General features: G+C 45.6%; 1 pseudogene; it reads right to left on the minus strand.

The window, feature by feature from the left end:
- The window catches only part of LOC123398145, a 36661-nt pseudogene that overhangs the window by 6569 nt on the left and 10426 nt on the right, over positions 1 to 19666 (minus strand).

The raw sequence follows: 19666 nt of genomic DNA on the forward strand, positions 1-19666 counted from the left end.
TCGGCAAAGAAGGTGATTGCCGATAAAATCTTGGCCGACACCTTTGCCGACAGCTCACTGACGGCAAAGCCTTTGCCATCAGTTAAACTGTCCTTTGCCGTCAGCTCTGGCTGTCGGCAAACCAACAGATTCCAGTAGTGATGGGAGGTGACTGCACAAGACAACATTCCCTGTGCCGACCCTCCGATGCATCCCGTAGGACATCAATGAGGCAGGACAACTGCTCCTTTCCAACCGCACCATTCAACTTCACGAACCGCTGGTCGACGCCCACCAGACCCTCGGGGCTGTTCTTGTCGGCGTTTGGGTTGTTTTCTTCAAGGAGCCTCATTGCTGCTGCAGTCACCGGATGATCACGAGGCCAGCCAAGCGTGCTGAAGCCATAAGGATCCAGAGCAACAAATCTCTATTCAGGACCCGGCGTACGCGCGGTCGGAACCCGTCGGCATCTTCATCAAAGCCACTAGCTCGCTCCGAGGTAGGTCGGTCCGTCGAACTTCTGAAACTCGCAAGGACCTTCTGCACCGTGCACAACGACTTGTCCTTTGGGCAGAACCCGTTGACGATGTTAAATTGTGATTCAAATTTTACCGTATTGGATTAGACGTAGTACAAACGGTGTGGACCTTTGCGTTGGTACCGACGCGTATGAGGACAACTCGTTTACTTGTCCTTCAAAGACTCTCATGTATTGTCCCTCATATATACTTCATGTAGTCGCACCTAAAAACGGTATGTCGTCTCGTGCTTGTAATACTCCACCTCCATATTGATTGCGTCTTTATACGTCCGTGGTTTTCTTCCGCAAGGGTTTCCACGTAAAAATGCATGTCTCTCGTATCTCGTTTTATCTAACAAGTGGTATACATAGCTATGATTTAGTATACGAGATTTAAGACGAGAGGATTAGGATTTGGCGTCCTGCCGCAACCGACGCGACCTGGCCATCCGAAGCCATATCGATCCAGAAGCCGAGCCGAGTTCGACGGAGAGTCGATGCAGGCCGCCGCTGTTAAATCGCTGCCCGGTTGCTGCGTTGTCGCTGCAGAGTCTTGTCCGATCCGCCGTGTTACTCTGATCCAACGCAAGGAGGAGCGACCTAGCAGCCGTTCACGTGAAGCCGCCGTTGTTCTGCTGCTCAGCTGTCACGCCGCCACTTCCTAACACGTGAAGATCGAAATCGCTGTTGCCACCTCACGTCCACAGGAGATCAAGTCGATTGCTGTCTACAACTTTAGGTCTGTTTGTTTCACAAGTTCCGGGATTTTTTAGTTTCAACTTAAAAGTCCCTAGTTTCTACCCGTTTGTTTTCAGTGACTAAATAAGAACTAGAGGTCATTAAATGACATGCAAAAACACCATGTTATCCTTAGTAATGTAGTAGTAGTTATTAAATGACACGCTAAAAGTAATGACATTGTTGAAAAAAGTGTCAAAAAAGTTCCAAAAAAACCCTCCCGTAGGGACTTCTCCAAATAGTCCCAAATACCCCCCTTTTAGTCCCTAAAAGTCCCTCCTATTTGTTTCACATGAGATTTTTTGGATTTTTTTTAGTCCCTACACCAAAAAGTCCATGGAAACAAACACCCCCTTACGTCCGAGTGGCAAAGAAAAAAAATCCATCAAGCAAGCCGGCGTGGAAACCAATCCGCTGTGGTGCTGCTTTGCAATTTTTTTCACATCGATCCATCCATCCATGAGCACCTGAACGAACTACTACAAAGTACTACTCCATCCGTTCTTAAATATAAGTTTTTTTAGGATTTCATTAGGAGACTACATACGGAACGAAATGAATGAATGTACATTTTAAAGTATGTCTATATACATCTGCATGTAGTTTTATAATAGAACACCTAAAAAGACTTGTATTTAGGAACGGAGGGAGTAGTATTGTACTAGTTCGTTCCTTGCTCTTAGTTCGATCCTTGATCTTCCATCTTGGGCTGCTACATCTATCCGAGACATACTACCAGGTGTTATTTACTCTGTTTGTTTCATCCGCATATTAATTCTCTCAAGAATTTTTCTGCTGCTTGTACTACTTTGTGTACACAGATTTATCTACTAATGGCTTTCATGAAGTACGATCTTTCGTTGCTGGATCGTGACACAAGGTTTATTCTATAACAAGTCAAGATGCGGGCGTTGTTGGCGCCCATCGACTACGATGATGCACTGGATAGTTTTGGGAAGAATAGAATTGAGGATTGGACTGCTGAGGAGAAAAGAAGGGATCGTAAGACTTTATTACAAATTCAAATCCATTTGCATAATAATATTTTGCATGAAGTTTTGAACGAGAAAACTGCCGTCGCTCTATGCTTAAGTTGAAAGGGATTTGCATGACAAAAGATCTCACGAGCAAGATGCATCTGAAGCAAAAATTATTCATGCACAGGTTACCCGAGGGAGCTTTGAACTCTAAGGAGAAGATGAAATTAATGATGCCTCATGATGGTTTGAGTTCATCCCAAGCCGAGGGATTATGTGACAGCCCGATGCCGACGTTCCAGAAGATTCCCCTCTCTTTCCGTTTTCGTCGTGTGGCTTATTTTATTTGTCGTGTCATCATCGCATTCTGCGCATCATCTGCATTGCATCGGCATCTCCGTTGCCGCCAGTTTTCAAAACTTGCATTCGTTAGTAGTTGCCGGTTCTCGTCGTCGTCCGTTCTGAGTCCAACCGCACACGCACGCGCCCGCGGCACCGTCGAAACCCTGTTTTAAAAGTGTGCGTAAAACTTCCTCTGATCGGGTTGAGATTTGACGTGCGGTCGTAATTAGTTATCGCTAGACCGCCTGTCGAATTTCGTCGCGATCAGAGACCGTCAGGTACCCGAACGGTCGCCCGTAGCGGCACCGTATTCGGTTTACCGTCGGACGTCTGTCGGTGTTTTAAAATTGTGTCGCCGCGCCGCCCGTTCTCCCTCTCGTCTCCGGTAAACCACCATACACGGCCATTTAGTCCGTCCTGCATTCAGAATTAGTCGAATCCGACCGCGCGGTTGAAATCGGGGCGGAATTTCGCTAAACCTAGCCCCCATTTGTCTATATATAGTCCCGTGTGCATTTTTAGACAGCCAACCCCCTCTGCCTCGGGATCCGCGCGCCTACCCCCGAAACCCTAGCCGCCTCGCACCAGCACCCTCCTCCCACCTCCAGCGCCGCCGGCCCGCCAGGCCCAGATCGGGCCCGGCCGAGCCCATCCGGCCGCCGCCCGTTCAACCTACTACCTCTCGAGCTCCTGCCCAAGGCCTCCTCCCTGCCTCCCATCGCTGTGCAGGAGCCGGCCAGCGCCACCCCTTGCCCTGCCGGTCGCCGGAGCTCCCACTACCGGAGTTGCTCGCAGCCGCCGCCGGGAGTGGGGCTCCCGTGCCCGGATCCACCAAATCCGGGCGGCCTCCTCACCGGTCGCCCTTTCCCCGCCGTCGCCTGGTCCCAGCTGGAGTCGCTGTCAGAGGGCTCCTTCCCGCGACGCCCGCCTCTCCCTGCACGAGCGTCAGCACGCAGCCGCGACCAGATCAGCGCTGGCTCGATCCCAGCGCCCCTCTGCGTTGACCAGGGTTCCAAGGCTCGCGTCGTTCCGCGAGGCAACGCCGAGGCTAGCGCCAGCTGCCGATCGAGGGGCCAGGCCGAGCCGCCGGCCCAGCTCGCCTCTCCACCACAGCGCGCCCCGTGGGCCCCGCGTCGACCCAGTATCCGCGCCGCAGCGGCCCAGCGCTGCCTCCCGAGGCCGCCTTCCCTCCGCTCCTCAGATCCGGCCCAGCCCGTGAAGGTAAGATCCCCTGCCCCCCTATGTTGTTCCAGTGGCAAGATTTACTATCTTGCGCCCGCCTGACCGGCCCATTAGATATTAGGGTTGTTTTTTTCGGAATTAGTTAATTCCAGAAATTAGACGTTTAGTTAAACCCCCGTATCTTTTTATCCGTAAGTCGGAACGAGGAGTATTTTAGATGGTTTTGGGGTAGCTTCGCGAATAGAACACGATTCCACCACATGCATAATCGTTTGACATCGTTTGGCGTGTCGGATGCCTAGAACAACGTGCTGTTTTAATAGGTTTCGACCCGTATTTATTTTTCGTGCAAGACCGGGTTGCCCGTATGCCTTAGATTAAATGCCCGTATTTTAGGAACCATAATTCCATGTTTTTTAGAGCGGTCGTAGGTATTTTTGCATGTAGGGTTTGCCGGTAGTTTATTTTCCGGTATATCGGTTTTTTTCCCGCATTAATGTGTGGCTTTATTTTGTGTTGCAACCCCACGTATTTTATATGTTTCCGGGGTAGAAAAATCCCATGGTACTTGATATCAATTAGTTTTAGGTTTCGAGTAAGTTAGTTCGCGAGATATTTTGCTATGTTGCCCTTTTGATTAATTCGTAGGATTTATTCCGTGCATCGTTTGACGGAGTTGTCAACTAGAGAGTTGATCTTGGATGCTTTGTTTAGCCCATGGTATTTTTGCTTGCAATAGAAATGCATGTTTAGGTGTGTTTTGCTTGATCTCAAGTTGCTAGAAATAGTGCTGTTTTAGAGGAGCTGAAATATTTCTAAGTCTGGAATCTGTTATTATTTTGTTGCTGTCTTGTCTTGCTTGCATATTGTGATCTGTAGCTCTTTTGAGGTTGGTCCAATGGAGTTAGTTGTACCCCTTCTGTTTCTCTAGCATGTTGTAGAGTTTCATGCCATTTGGAGTCATGTAGCTTAGGATTGTTCTGCTGTCAATATTGCTTCAGATCGAAAACTGCACTTTCATGAGGTGTAATTTTCACTAAGTCTGAAATAGTGTGTGAGATGCCATTTTGTGTCTTCTTTTCCTAGTGCTCCTTGCCTCCATGATAGTTGTTGTTAGTTGTTTGTAGTAGTGCTTCTTGCCCTCTTCCGTGCCATGCCTTGCTTGAGCAAATCGGAGTTGTGTAGGCGTAGTTGTGGGGCGTAGAAAATGCTATGTGGCTGATTTTGACAGATTGTAGTAATTTCTTGTTTTGCTCGTAGTTGTTGAACCGTAGCTCCGATCTGATCGTGTCCTACATGAAACTTGCTTATAATCTTGTGTAGTTTCATTTTCTCTTGCGGGTTGTTTGTTTTGAAGTGCTCGTAGCCGTCGTTGCACACATATTGCATTCATGCCATCATATCTTGCGGTGCTTGTATCTTTTGAACCGTAGCTCCGTTGGAGATGTTCTTTATGTGTAGATTGCTTGCCTTGACGCGTAGAATCACGTGAACCTATTTGTTTTGCTGTTTAACAACTAATAAAAGGTGTTAATTCAGATCTGGACAGAATTGTAAATTAACATGTGAGGTCGTCTCGGAGATGCTATATGTCATTTCCGACCTCGTTTAAAATGTCTAGATAGGTAGGTTAATTTGCCCTTCATCTCTTGCCATGTTTAACCACATTTAATATTGCCGTGTATCTAATCGGGATAGAACCAAATAATTAACGTGGAGTTTCGTCAATATGCAACTCGTTGCATATAGAACTTCACTTAAAGTGTAGTGTTTGATTGGGTGAATTGTCTTGCCGTGACTTGTTTGCATTCAGCCTGTCCATGCATCATATGTGTTGTGCATCGTGTGGTGAATCCCGTGTGTTGATGCTTGTTTCCGGTTTTCCCCGTCTCGATAGAGTTCCGCAAGCGTGTCGGATGTGAGGACCCGTTCGACTACGTCGGTTCGTCTGCTTCACGGAGGCATTGTTCTTCTAAGCGGGATCTCAGGCAAGATGATCATTTTCCTAGATACCATCACTATCATTGCCATGCTATTTTTATCGCTTCGATCGATTATGTCTCGTTGCCCACCACATGTTAAATATCAGCCTTCTCAACAATGCCATGAAACCTTCAACCTGTTCAACCTAGCAAACCACTGATTGGCTATGTTACTGCTTGCTTAACCCTGTTGATAGCGTTGCTAGTTGCAGGTGCAGATGCTTCCATGTGAAAACATGGGTTCCTTGTTATATCACCATATTTAAATGCTATTTAATTTAATGCACCTATATACTTGGTAAAAGGTGGAAGGCTCGGCCTTTCTAGCCTGGTGTTTTGTTCCACCTTTGCCCCCTTAGTTTTCGGCTACCGGTGTTATGTTCCATAATTGAGCACTCCTAACACGATCGGGGTTGTTATGGGGACCCCCTTGATAATTCGTTTTAGATTAAAGCTGGTCTGGCAAGGCCCAACTTTGGTACTACATTTGCCTAATAACCTAATAATAATGCATAGGGACCCGCCGGCACCCGAGGATAATTTAATCAACCCCCGGGCCAGTGCTCCTCATGAGTGTTGGTCTAAATTGGCAGACTACGGGGCCACCGCGGGGCAATCCGAGGTTTGGTTCTGCTAGTGTGACCCATCCGTCGTGTCCTGAGAACGAGGTACGCGACTCCTATCGGGATCGTCGACACGTCGGGTGGCCTTGCTGGATTAGTTTTACCTTTGACGGAATATCTTGTGCATCGGGATTTCGGTGATGCTTTGGGTAATCTCAGAGTTGAGGTTTCCACTAGGGAATCCGACGAGATCGAGAGCTTCGTGATGGAGGATTTCTATGCGGCTTGTGGTAATTTGTGATGGACTAGTTGGAGCACCCCTGCAGGGTTAAATCTTTTCGGAAAGCCATGCCCGCGGTTATGTGGCAACGTGGAAACTTTGTTTAACACTGGTTCTAGATAACTTGAAGTTAACTTAATTAAAACTTGCCAACTGTGTGCGTAACCGTGACTGTCTCTTTCGTGAGTTCCTTCTCCGATCGACGACACGGTGGGGTTATGTCTGACGTAGGTAAGTGTTCAGGATCATTCATTTGATCATCAGTAGTTCACGTCCGTTATGCGTAGATCTTCCGCCCTCTTATTTCTTGTACTCGTAAGTTTAGCCACCAAATATATGCTTAGCCGCTGCTGCAACCTCACCACTTAACCTGATCTCACCCTTTAAGCTTTGCTAGTCTTGATACCTTTGGAAATGAGATTGCTGAGTCCCATATGGCTCACAGATTACTACAACACCAGTTGCAGGTACAGGTAAAGGTCACTCGACGCGAGCGCGTTGATTGTTCATTTGGAGTTGCTTCTTCTTCTTCTTCTTCATCGATCTAGGATGGGTTCCAGGCCGGCAGCCTGGGATAGCAAGGATGGATGTCGTTTCATTTTCTCGTTTGTTTTCGTCCGTAGTCGGACCCTGCTCTTATTCTTGATGATTATGTAATGTACTGATGTGACTCTGATGTAGCTTGTGGCGAGTGTAAGCCAACTCTTTATATATCTCTTCTTTTTAGTACATGTACTTGTAACGATATCCATTCTTGCGACACGACGAGATGCGCTTCTATCCCTGACGAGGCCCTCGTGCCAAATTGAGGATAGGGTCGCATCTTGGGCGTGACAAGTTGGTATCAGAGCAAGGACCGACCTAGGAGCCCCCTTGATTGATCGAACTTGGCCGAGTCGAGTCTAGTGAAAAACTGCTTTGAGTCTAGTTATATATCAGAGAGTAGGATTCTTTTTTCTCCTCTTCTATGCTCTGGTGAGGAATCTTGACGTAATAATTTATTCTACTTCTCTTCTCACTCAAATTTTTTTTAGGATCACGCGGATATTTTTGGAATCTATATGATGCCGATGTGACGGAGTTCTGTCTTGGTGCCTCCTGTCTGACTTGATTTTCTTCCAGGGAGTTGAGCTCCATGGGATTCTTGAGCACATCGTTATCATTCAGATTTCTTAGTATCTCAGTACGAAGGATGTTCGTAATTGCTTCAATACTAGTAGTGGCGAGATAACCCCGATGTCCCCAGTACTGGTGCAGATTGTTCGGGAGTACTGCCATACTTTGTATCGTTGTGATCACGAGGGTCTGTTGTAGATGAAGGTCCGAGATCCTGGTCATGTGTTGACGGATGTGATACAGGTGACGGGTTAGTTTAGGAGTTGTGTGATTATTACTCCTTGTATCCGTGTACCAGATTGCATGACCAGATATTTCGGGAATTCTTAGGTGGGAATTCAAGTAGTTACTTATAGGACATTCTTCCAACAAATGCATGATGTTAGGTTGGGGTTCGACATCTAGTGGATTCGTTTGTTCACGGTCGACTTACAGCGGTACACGTTGTGTCTTAAAGAGTCCTTGTAGCTTGCTACGACTCGGGGGCGCTTCGTATGTCGGGTGCACTGCCTTGCACTTGATGGCTACTGTAAGGATCGAGCCCGTGCGATCCTGTCCACGAAAATATCGGACGAAATCTCTCTCATGAGTTTGTTCTGGCTTGTTTCATAAGCCTCTCCCTTTGTTTTGTTGAATATGGTAATTCAAGTTGCTTCGATGTCAAGTGGTGATTTCAGATCTTTTCTAAGAGGTGTTCTCATATTTTTATGAGAGGATTAATTCTTTGCTCAATCAATTGTCATATCAATTCTTGTCAACCGGAGTCGTCATGTTAATTCTTTTTCAACCTGTGTGTCTCTCTTCAAGTAATTCTATCCTTTCCAATTTTTGCAAGATCATTCTCTCATATTATTTCGGAGTTCATCTCATCTGTCCCAAGTTGTCTTTGTTTTCCCCACCCTCCCGCCCTTTTTCTCAGTGATTCAATTTTCATCCAAGAGTTTTCTTTTCATTGTGCTTCCGTTGTGTGTTCTTTTCTCTCTTACCCGGTGATTCTTGTGAAGATTCTCAGGAGCTTCGTGTTATCATCTTGAATTTGTTCCCAATCATGAGAATCCATTTCTCGCTATCCGGTGGTTTTCTTTCTCGTTCCTTCGAAGGCCATCATTTTAGAAGATTCTTCGTTCTCAACTTTCAGCTTTCATCCTCAATTCTTCTCAATTGTTGTCTCTTCGTTCGTCTCTCGTTTATCCGGTGCCTTATTCAAGTTTTCTGTTAGGTGGATCATGATCTCTTCATTCTCATGTGTTTCCATGCATTCTTGGTATCCCCATTTAATTGTGAATTCTTACCGGTGCTTTCTTCAATCATGCCTCAAGTGATGCTTATCTCTCTCCTCAATCATCTCTAGAAGAATAAGTTGTATGCTAAATCCGTTGCTAGTCATCAATTAAACTTGATGAAGGATAAGCATAACATAATTCTTATTCTTGTTCTTCCTTCTTCCAAGAGATTTAAATTCTTCTTCCGGAGTGGCTCATGGGTTCAATTCTTTTCTCGTGTGCTTATCTTTTTCCGGAGTTCCATGTTCTTTTAATTATCTCTTTGTGAGGCTTCATCTAAATCCCGGCAAGGTCATAATCTTATTCTTTCTACCTTGATATCTTTGCATCATTCATTCATATACGGAGGTCCTTCTTGGTGGTCCTTCAAGGATGTGATTCATTCTCATGTGTTCTTCAAGATTCTTGTTGGAGTACCTCAAGTATTCTTTCCCTTGCATTTCCAATGCGTTTGTTATTCCTTTATCCTTTGAGGTGGTATTATAGCATTCTTGTAGTGTAGGAGCCTCGAAGAGTTTTCCTTTCAAGAATAAGATAATTAAACCCACCATTCTATGATCATGAGATATTTTCAACCCATGATTTCTTCATTGAGCTATTTTGGTTTGGACTTCACCTAAAGCTTTTCCTATGGATTGTGCTATCAAGGTGCTTGTCATTAATCCCAGTTCTCAATGTATCCTCTTGGTGTAAGTAAGTGTTCGTATCTTGTTGCTCCGAATCTATCCTTGTTTTTTAGTGGTTGGTTGTCACCTTATAAATGTGAGATGATTTCCTTAAGCCCACTACTATCTTGTTCTTTCGTTGTTGTTTTTCCAACAACTTCGTCCAATTCTTCTCGCAAGGATGCTTGTCAAGTTCATTTGAGTTAGTAGTTGTCATTCTCTCTTCATTCTCTTCTTCCGTATGAGCTAGTTCCTATTCTATTGTTCCGGAGGCATTGTGTTGTTGCTCTTTTGGGTCTAGCTTCTTGTTCTGCCAAGATCATGGTCTTCCCTTGCTCTATTTAGTTGTTTGTTATGAATATTGTCTAATTCTCTCTTCTTATCGAATTTTTTGTCCCTTTTTCCTACCGAAGTGCTGCCGAAATTTTTCGTGAATTCTTGCTTCTCTCCCATATCATTCCTCATCTCTTTGCAACTTTCAAGGATCGTTGGTTTCACTCGTTTGTCAAAGAAGCGACTAAGTTTTACCTCTGGCTTTCTCGTCCTCTCCCCCTTTCGTTCTTGGATCTCGGGGCGAGATCCTCTTGTAGTGTAGGAGAGTTGTGACAGCCCTATGCCGACGTTCCAGAAGATTCCCCTCTCTTTCCGTTTTCGTCGTGTGGCTTATTTTATTTGTCGTGTCATCATCGCATCCTGCGCATCATCTGCATTGCATCGGCATCTCCGTTGCCGCCAGTTATCAAAACTTGCATTCGTTAGTAGTTGCCGGTTCTCGTCGTCGTCCGTTCTGAGTCCAACCGCACACGCACGCGCCCGCGGCACCGTCGAAACCCTGTTTTAAAAGTGTGCCTAAACTTCCTCTGATCGGGTTGAGATTTGACGTGCGGTCGTAATTAGTTATCGCTAGACCGCCTCTCGAATTTCGTCGCGATCAGAGACCGTCTGGTACCCGAACGGTCGCCCGTAGCGGCACCGTATTCGGTCTACCGTCGGACGTCTGTCGGTGTTTTAAAATTGTGTCGCCGCGCCGCCTGTTCTCCCTCTCGTCTCCAGTAAACCACCCTACACGGACATTTAGTCCGTCCCGCATTCGGAATTAGTCAAATCCGACCGCGCGGTTGAAATCGGGGCGGAATTTCGCTAAACCTAGCCCCCCATTTGTCTATATATAGCCCCGTGTGCATTTTTAGGCAGCCAACCCCCTGTGCCTCGGGATCAGCGCACCTACCCCCGAAACCCTAGCCGCCTCCCACCAGCACCCTCCTCCCACCTCCAGCGCCGCCGGCCCGCCAGGCCCAGATCGGGCCCGACCGAGCCCATCCGGCCGCCGCCGCGCCCGTTCAACCTACTACCTCTCGAGCTCTTGCCCAAGGCCTCCTCCCTGCCTCCCATCGCTGTGCAGGAGCCGGCCAGTGCCACCCCTCGCCCTGCGGGTCGCCGGAGCTCCGACTACCGGAGTTGCTCGCAGCCGCCGCCGGGAGTGGGGCTCCCGTGCCCGGATCCACCAAATCCGGGCGGCCTCCTCACCGGTTGCCCTTTCCCCGCCGCCGCCTGGTCCCAGCTGGAGTCGCCGTCAGAGGGCTCCTTCCCGCGACGCCCGCCTCTCCCCGCACGAGCGTCAGCACGCAGCCGCGACCAGATCAGCGCTGGCTCGATCTCAGCGCCCCTCTACGTTGACCAGGGTTCCAAGGCTCGCGTCGTTCCGCGAGGCAACGCCGAGGCCAGCGCCAGCTGCCGATCGAGGGGCCAGGCCGAGCCGCCGGCCCAGCTCGCCTCTCCACCGCAGCGCGCCCCGTAGGCCCCGCGCCGGCCCAGTATCCGCGCCGCCGCGGCCCAACGCTGCCTCCCCAGGCCGCCTTCCCTCTACTCCTCAGATCCGGCCCAGCCCGCGAAGGTAAGATCCCCTGGCCCCCTCTATGTTGTTCCAGTGGCAAGATTTACTATCTTGCGCCCACCTGACCGGCCCATTAGATATTAGGTTTTTTTTTCGGAATTAGTTAATTCCAGAAATTAGACGTTTAGTTAAACCCCCGTATCTTTTTATCCGTAAGTCGGAACGAGGAGTATTTTATATGGTTTTGGGGTAGCTTCGCGAGTAGAACACGGTTCCACCACATGCATAATCGTTTGACATCGTTTGGCGTGTCAGATGCCTAGAATAACGTGCTGTTTTAATAGGTTTCGACCCGTATTTATTTTTCGTGCAAGACCGGGTTGCCCGTATGCCTTAAATTAAATGCCCGTATTTTAGGAACCATAATTCCATGTTTTTTAGAGCGGTCGTAGGTATTTTTGCAGGTATGGTTTGCCGGTAGTTTATTTTCTCGTATATAGGTTTTTTTCCCGCATTAATGTGTGGCTTTATTTTGTGTTGCAACCCCACGTATTTTATATGTTTCCGGGGTAGAAAAATCCCATGGATTTTTCTGTGCAATTAGTTTTATCTTTCGAGTAAGTTAGTTCGCGAGATATTTTGCTATGTTGCCCTTTTGATTAATTCGTAGGATTTATTCCGTGCGTCGTTTGACGGAGTTGTCAACTAGAGAGTTGATCTTGGATGTTTTGTTTAGCCCCTGGTATTTTTGCTTGCAATAGAAATGCATGTTTAGGTGTGTTTTGCTTGCTCTTAAGTTGCTAGAAATAGTGCTGTTTTAGAGGAGCTGAAATATTTCTAAGTCTGGAATCTGTTATTATTTTGTTGCTGTCTTGTCTTGCTTGCATCTTGTGATCTGTAGCTCTTTTGAGGTTGGTCCAATGGAGTTAGTTGTACCCCTTCTGTTTCTCTAGCATGCTGTAGAGTTTCATGCCATTTGGAGTCTTGTAGATTAGGATTGTGCTGCTGTCAATATTGCTTCAGATCGAAAACTGCACTTTCATGAGGTGTAATTTTCACTAAGTCTGAAATAATGTGTGAGATGCCATTTTGTGTCTTCTTTTCCAAGTGCTCCTTGCTGCCATGATAGTTGTTGTTAGTTGTTTGTAGTAGTGCTTCTTGCCCTCTTCCGTTCCATGCCTTGATTGAGCAAATCGGAGTTGTGTAGCCGTAGTTGTGGGGCGTAGAAAATGCTATGTGGCTGATTTTGGCAGATTGTAGTCATTTCTTGTTTTGCTCGTAGTTATTGAACCGTAGCTCCGATCTGATCGTGTCCTACATGAAACTTGCTTAGAATCTTGTGTAGTTTCATTTTCTCTTGCGGGTTGTTTGTTTTGAAGTGCTCGTAGCCGTCGTTGCACACATATTGCATTCATGCCATCATATCTTGCGGTGCTTGTATCTTTTGAACCGTAGCTCCGTTGGAGATGTTCTTTATGTGTAGATTTCTTGCCTTGACGCGTAGAATCACGTGAACCTATTTGTTTTGCTGTTTAACAACTAATTAAAGGTGTTAATTCAGATCTGGACAGAATTGTAAATTAACATGTGAGGTCGTCTCGGAGATGCTATATGTCATTTCCGACCTCGTTTAAAATGTCTAGATAGGTAGGTTAATTTGCGCTTCATCTCTTGCCATGTTTAACCACATTTAGTATTGCCGTGTACCTAATCGGGATAGAACTAAATAATTAACGTGGAGTTTCGTCAATATGCAACTCGTTGCATATAGAACTTCACTTAAAGTGTAGTGTTTGATTGGGTGAATTGTCTTGCCGTGACTTGTTTGCATTCAGCCTGTCCATGCATCATATGTGTTGTGCATCGTGTGGTGAATCCCGTGTGTTGATGCTTGTTTCTGGTTTTCCCCGTCTCGATAGAGTTCCGCAAGCGTGTCGGATGTGAGGACCCGTTCGACTACGTCGGTTCGTCTGCTTCACGGAGGCATTCTTCTTCTAAGCGGGTTCTCAGGCAAGATGATCATTTCCCTAGATACCATTACTATCATTGCCATGCTAGTTTTATCGCTTCTATCGATTATGTCTCGTTGCCTACCATATGTTAAATATCAGCCTTCTCAACAATGCCATGAAACCTTCAACCTGTTCAACCTAGCAACCCACTGATTGGCTATGTTACTGCTTGCTTAACCCTGTTGATAGCGTTGCTAGTTGCAGGTGCAGATGCTTCCATGTGAAAACATGGGTTCCTTGTTATATCACCATATTTAAATGCTATTTAATTTAATGCACCTATATACTTGGTAAAAGGTGGAAGGCTCGGCCTTTCTAGCCTGGTGTTTTGTTCCACCTTTGCCCCCTTAGTTTCCGGCTACCGGTGTTATGTTCCATAATTGAGCGCTCCTAACACGATCGGGGTTGTTATGGGGACCCCCTTGATAATTCGTTTTAGATTAAAGCTGGTCTGGCAAGGCCCAACTTTGGTACTACATTTGCCTAATAACCTAATAATAATGCATAGGGACCCGCCGGCACCCGAGGATAATTTAATCAACCCCCGGGCCAGTGCTCCTCATGAGTGTTGGTCCAAATTGGCAGACTACTGGGCCACCGCGGGGCAACCCGAGGTTTGGTTCTCCTAGTGTGACCCATCCGTCGTGTCCTGAGAACGAGGTACGCGACTCCTATCGGGATCGTCGACACGTAGGGCGGCCTTGCTGGATTAGTTTTACCTTTGACGGAATATCTTGTGCATCGGGATTCCGGTGATGCTTTGGGTAATCTCAGAGTTGAGGTTTTCCACTAGGGAATCCGATGAGATCGAGAGCTTCGTGATGGAGGATTTCTATGCGGCTTGTGGTAATTTGTGATGGACTAGTTGGAGCACCCCTGCAGGGTTAAATCTTTTCGAAAAGTCGTGCCCGCGGTTATGTGGCAATGTGGAAACTTTGTTTAACACCGGTTCTAGATAACTTGAAGTTAACTTAATTAAAACTTGCCAACTGTGTGCGTAACCGTGACTGTCTCTTTCGTGAGTTCCTTCTCCGATCGAGGACACGGTGGGGTTATGTCTGACGTAGGTAAGTGTTCAGGATCATTCATTTGATCATCAGTAGTTCACGTCCGTTATGCGTAGATCTTCCCCCTTTATTTCTTGTACTCCTAAGTTTAGCCACCAAATATATGCTTAGCCGCTGCTGCAACCTCACCACTAATCTGATCTCACCCTTTAAGCTTTGCTAGTCTTGATACCTTTGGAAATGAGATTGCTGAGTCCCCTGTGACTCACAGATTACTAAAACACTAGTTGCAGGTACAGGTAAAGGTCACTCAACGCGAGCGCGTTGATTGTTCATTTGGAGTTGCTTCTTCTTCTTCATCATCGATCTAGGATGGGTTCCAAGCCGACAGCCTCGGATAGCAAGGATGGACGTCGTTTCATTTTCTCGTTTGTTTTCGTCCGTAGTCGGACCCTGCTCTTATTCTTGATGATTATGTAATGTACTGATGTGACTCTGATGTAGCTTGTGGCGAGTGTAAGCCAACTCTTTATATATCTCTTCTTTTCAATACATGTACTTGTAACGATATCCATTCTTGCGACACGACGAGATGCGCTTCTATCCCTGACGAGGCCCTCGTGCCAAATTGAGGATAAGGTCGCATCTTGGGCGTGACAGATTATCTGTTCGTGGCAGGACAAAGGAGAAGAACTTACACAATGGAAATCATGGAAAAAGTAAGAACGGCCAGAGGGGCCGCTCGCAATCCAAAGACAAGAAGCGGTCTTGCAGGTATTGCAAGAGAGACGGGCATGACATCTCAGAATGTTTCAAGTTGCAAAACAAGGAAAAGAGGAATGGTACGTATAAACTGAAAGGTAACAAACAAGGTGAAAATTCTGCTAATGTTGCTCGTGATGATAGTTCCGATGATGCTCTTGTTGTTATTGCTGGATGTGCTCAGACCAATGATGAGTGGGTACTTGACACTGCGTGTACTTTTCATATGTGCCCGCATAGAGATTGGTTTACTACTTTTGATTCTACTACCGCTGCTGGTTCCGTTTTGGGTTTTGATAATTCATTTTGCAAGATTGAAGGCATAGGTTCCATTCGAATCAAGATGTTTGATGGCACAATCAGAACTTTGACAGATGTTCGGTATTTTCCGAAGATGAAGAGAAATCTTATCTCTGTGAGTGCCCTTGATGCAAAGGGGTACAAGTATTCAGGTGGAGATAGCGTTTTGAAGGTCACCAAAGGTTCTCTCATTATGATGAAAGGTGACTTAAGTTCGACCAATGGTCTTTATTACCTTCGAGGTTCTACCGTTTCAGGTAACGCTACTCCGGTTATTTCAAAGAATTCTGATTGTGATGCTTCTAACCTTTGGCATATGCGTCTTGGACATATGAGTGAACTTGGGTTGGCAGAGTTAAATAAGAGAGGTCTTCTTAAAGGATACCAAACTGGTAAATTGAAATTTTATGAGCATTGTATCTTCGGCAAGCACAAGAGGGTGAAGTTCAACACTTCGACTCATACAACTGAAGGTATTCTTGATTATGTGCATTCTGATTTATGGGGACCATCTCGCAAAAAGTCACTAGGTGGTGCTAGTTACATGTTGACTATTATTGATGATTATTCGAGAAAGGTTTAACCTTATTTCTTGAATCATAAATGGCAAGCTTTCTCAGCTTTTAAGGAGTGGAAGATTACGATTGAGAGACAAACTGAAAAGAAGGTAAAAATAGTTCGCACTGATAATGGTATGAAATTCTGTTCTAAGCAATTTGGGAATTATTGCAAGTCTGAAGGCATTGTCGAACACCACACCGTTCCTTATACTCCTCAACAAAACGGTGTTGATGAGCGTATGAACAGGACCATTATTTCCAGAGCCCGTTGCATGTTGTCCAATGCAGGTCTGCATAGGCGTTTTTGGGCTGAGGCTACTTCCACTGCTTGTTATCTCATCAACCGTTCACCATCTATTTCTCTTAACAAGAAAACTCCAATTGAGGTATGGTCTGGTTCACCTGCTGATTATTCACAGTTGAGAGTTTTTGGTTGCACTGCTTATGCTCATGTGAAAAGGACGTGGATGTCGCCTAGAGGGGGGGGTGAATAGGCGCTTTGAAATAGTTAAGGTTTAGGCTTGAACAAATTCGGAATAAAACTAACGTTTAATATGTCAAGCACAAAACCTACAAACAACTAGGCTCACCTATGTGCACCAACAACTTATGCTAAGCAAGATAAACAACTAAGTGATAGCAAGATATATTACAATAAACAATATGTCTATCACAAAGTAACGTGCATAAGTAAAGGGTTCGGCTAAGAGATAACCGAGGCACGGGGAGACGATGATGTATCTTGAAGTTCACACCCTTGCGGATGCTAATCTCCGTTAGAGCGGTGTGGAGGCACAATGCTCCCCAAGATGCCACTAAGGCCACCGTAATCTCCTCACGCCCTCGCACAATGCAAGATGCTGTGATTCCACTAAGGGACCCTTGAGGGCGGTCACCGAACCCGTACAAATGGCAAACCTTGGGGGCGGTTACCGAACCCGTACACGTGGCAACCCTTGGGGGCGGTTACCGGTACCCGTACAAATTGCTCGGGGCAATCTCCACAACCTAATTGGAGACCCCGACGCTTGCCCGGAGCTTCACACCACAATGATTGAGCTCCGAGACACCACCAAGCTTCTAGGACGCCAAAGCATCCACGAAGAACAATATCAAGGGTACTAAGTACCAAAGGTAGTAAGCTTCGCAACTTCTCACTTCCACGTATCACCGTGGAGAACTCAAACCGATGCAACTAATGCAATGGCAAGAACACACGAAGTGGTCAAGTCCCTCACACTCAAATCCCTCCACAACCACAAAAGCTATGGAGAAATATGAGAGGAAGAACAAGGAGCTCACAAAGAACTCCAAGATCAAGATCCAAGGGGTTCCCCTCACATAGAGGAGAAAGTGATTGGTGGAGATGTGGATCTAGATCTCCTCTCTCTTTTCCCTCAAGAACAAGCAAGAATCATTGGAGGGATTGAGAGTAATCAAGCTCTAAGAATGTCAACAATGGAGGTAGAACAAGAGCTCAACGGATAGATAAAACCAAGGGGGAAGAAGACCCCCTTTATATAGTGGGGGAAGGAATCAGACCGTTACCCCCACTTTCTGCCCGAGCTGCAGCGGTACTACCGCTGTCACTCCAGCGGTACTACAAGAGCTATCCAACAACATGGAAATCTTAAGACCATGCGGTTATGAAAATGCCAAAGATATAGAGATGTGAGTCCTCTATGAATGAAGAACCGACAAAAACTCCAACATCGAAAACATCATAGTAGATGCATATGGACTCCGTTTTCGATGAACTCGAGCTTGGCACGAAGATGACCATAAGCTCTAAAACTCACAAAGAGAAACACCAAACAAGAACCAAGAAGTATGATGCAAGGATGCAAATGGTTTGAGCTCTCAATGAATGATACGATCAAGCTACTCACTTGAGAGCCCCCTTGATAGTACATCAATCTATCCTAAACAGAAAACCTATCAAGGGCAAACCTATACCTTGCACCTCGTCCTCTTGAGCTAGATGATGATGATCTTGGCTTCCTCAAGATGGACCACCTTTCTTGATTGTGTTGGCTTGATGAAGACTAGTTGATTGCTCCCCCATACTCACTATGGGTGAGCCACTCTTCAGCATATCTTCACAAGTCCATTGCCACCACAATGGACGGCAAGCTTCAAGCATGATATCTTCGTGCTGATCCACTTGAACTTGCACATCGCAATCTTGATGACGATCACAACTTGACGTCATACTTCATGGGTTGTATGAGATCTTCCCTTTGACGCAAGCCCATGGAAACACACCTAACCCCCACAAAGAACTCCAACGAAGACCATGGGTTAGTACACAAATACGTAATGGACAATGCTTACCATACCATGGGATCACTTGATCCCTCTCGGTACATCTTGTACGCTTTGTGTGTTGATCATCTTGATTTACTCTTTGTCTGAGATCTTGATCAACCATGTGTCTCTATGACCATTCTTTGGATAATACCTTGAATACCATCTTGGTCATCATATAAACTCCTTGAACCCAACAGATGGACTTCAAGAAGTGCCTATGGACAAATCCTATAAATGTAACTTAAGGCAACCATTAGTCCATAGGAATTGTCATCAATTACCAAAACCACATATGGAGATATATGCTCTAACATCATGTTGATAATGGAAAGTTAGAGCCTAGGGCTGTTAAGTGCATCTTTCTTGGTTATAAATCTGGTGTTAAAGGTTTTAAATTGTGAAATCCCGAAACACAAAAGATTGTTATTAGCAGAAACGTTATCTTTAATGAACTGCTATGCTACATGATGTTCCATCTACTAATGTTCCTGTTGAGAGTGAACAACAGTCTACTGTTCAGCAGCCTACTGTTCAGATGGAGCATGTTATTGATTCAGGTGATACTTATGATAAGGAAAATGTTGATGCACATGATGAACCCGTCTTTGATGATGAACATGTCACTCCAAATCAGCCTATTGTTCCACCCGGTTCTCGCACGTGACAGAGTTAGGCGGGGTATTAATGCACCTGAAAGGTTAATCGACGAGTGCAATATTGTTTCTTTTGCTTTATTTGTTGCAGAAGAAATTGAAGGTAATGCTGAGCCTTCTTCATATTTCGAGGCTATTATTTCTGGTGATAGTAATTAGTGGATGACTGCTATGCATGATGAGATGGAATCACTTGAAAAGAATGGCACTTGGGATTTGGTAAGATTACCTAGAGAGAAGAAACCTATTCGTTGCAAGTGGGTTTTTAAAATAAAGGAAGGTGTTTCTCCTAATGATGAGACAAGATATAAATCAAGGTTGGTTGCTAAAGGTTATAGCCAAATTCCAGGTATTGACTATAACGAAGTCTTTTCTCCTGTTGTGAAGCATAGCTCTATTCGCACTTTACTTAGTATTGTTGCCATGAATGATTTTGAGCTTGAACAATTGGATGTTAAAACTGCATTCTTACATGGAGAATTAGAAGAGGATATTTATATGGAACAACCTGAAGGTTTTGTTATTCCTAGAAAAGAAAAGCTTGTCTGTAAGTTAAAGAAATCTCTTTATGGATTGAAGCAATCCCCTCGACAGTGGTACA

Source organism: Hordeum vulgare, chromosome 5H, assembly GCF_904849725.1.
Source record: "Hordeum vulgare subsp. vulgare chromosome 5H, MorexV3_pseudomolecules_assembly, whole genome shotgun sequence".
Taxonomy (NCBI): domain Eukaryota; kingdom Viridiplantae; phylum Streptophyta; class Magnoliopsida; order Poales; family Poaceae; genus Hordeum; species Hordeum vulgare.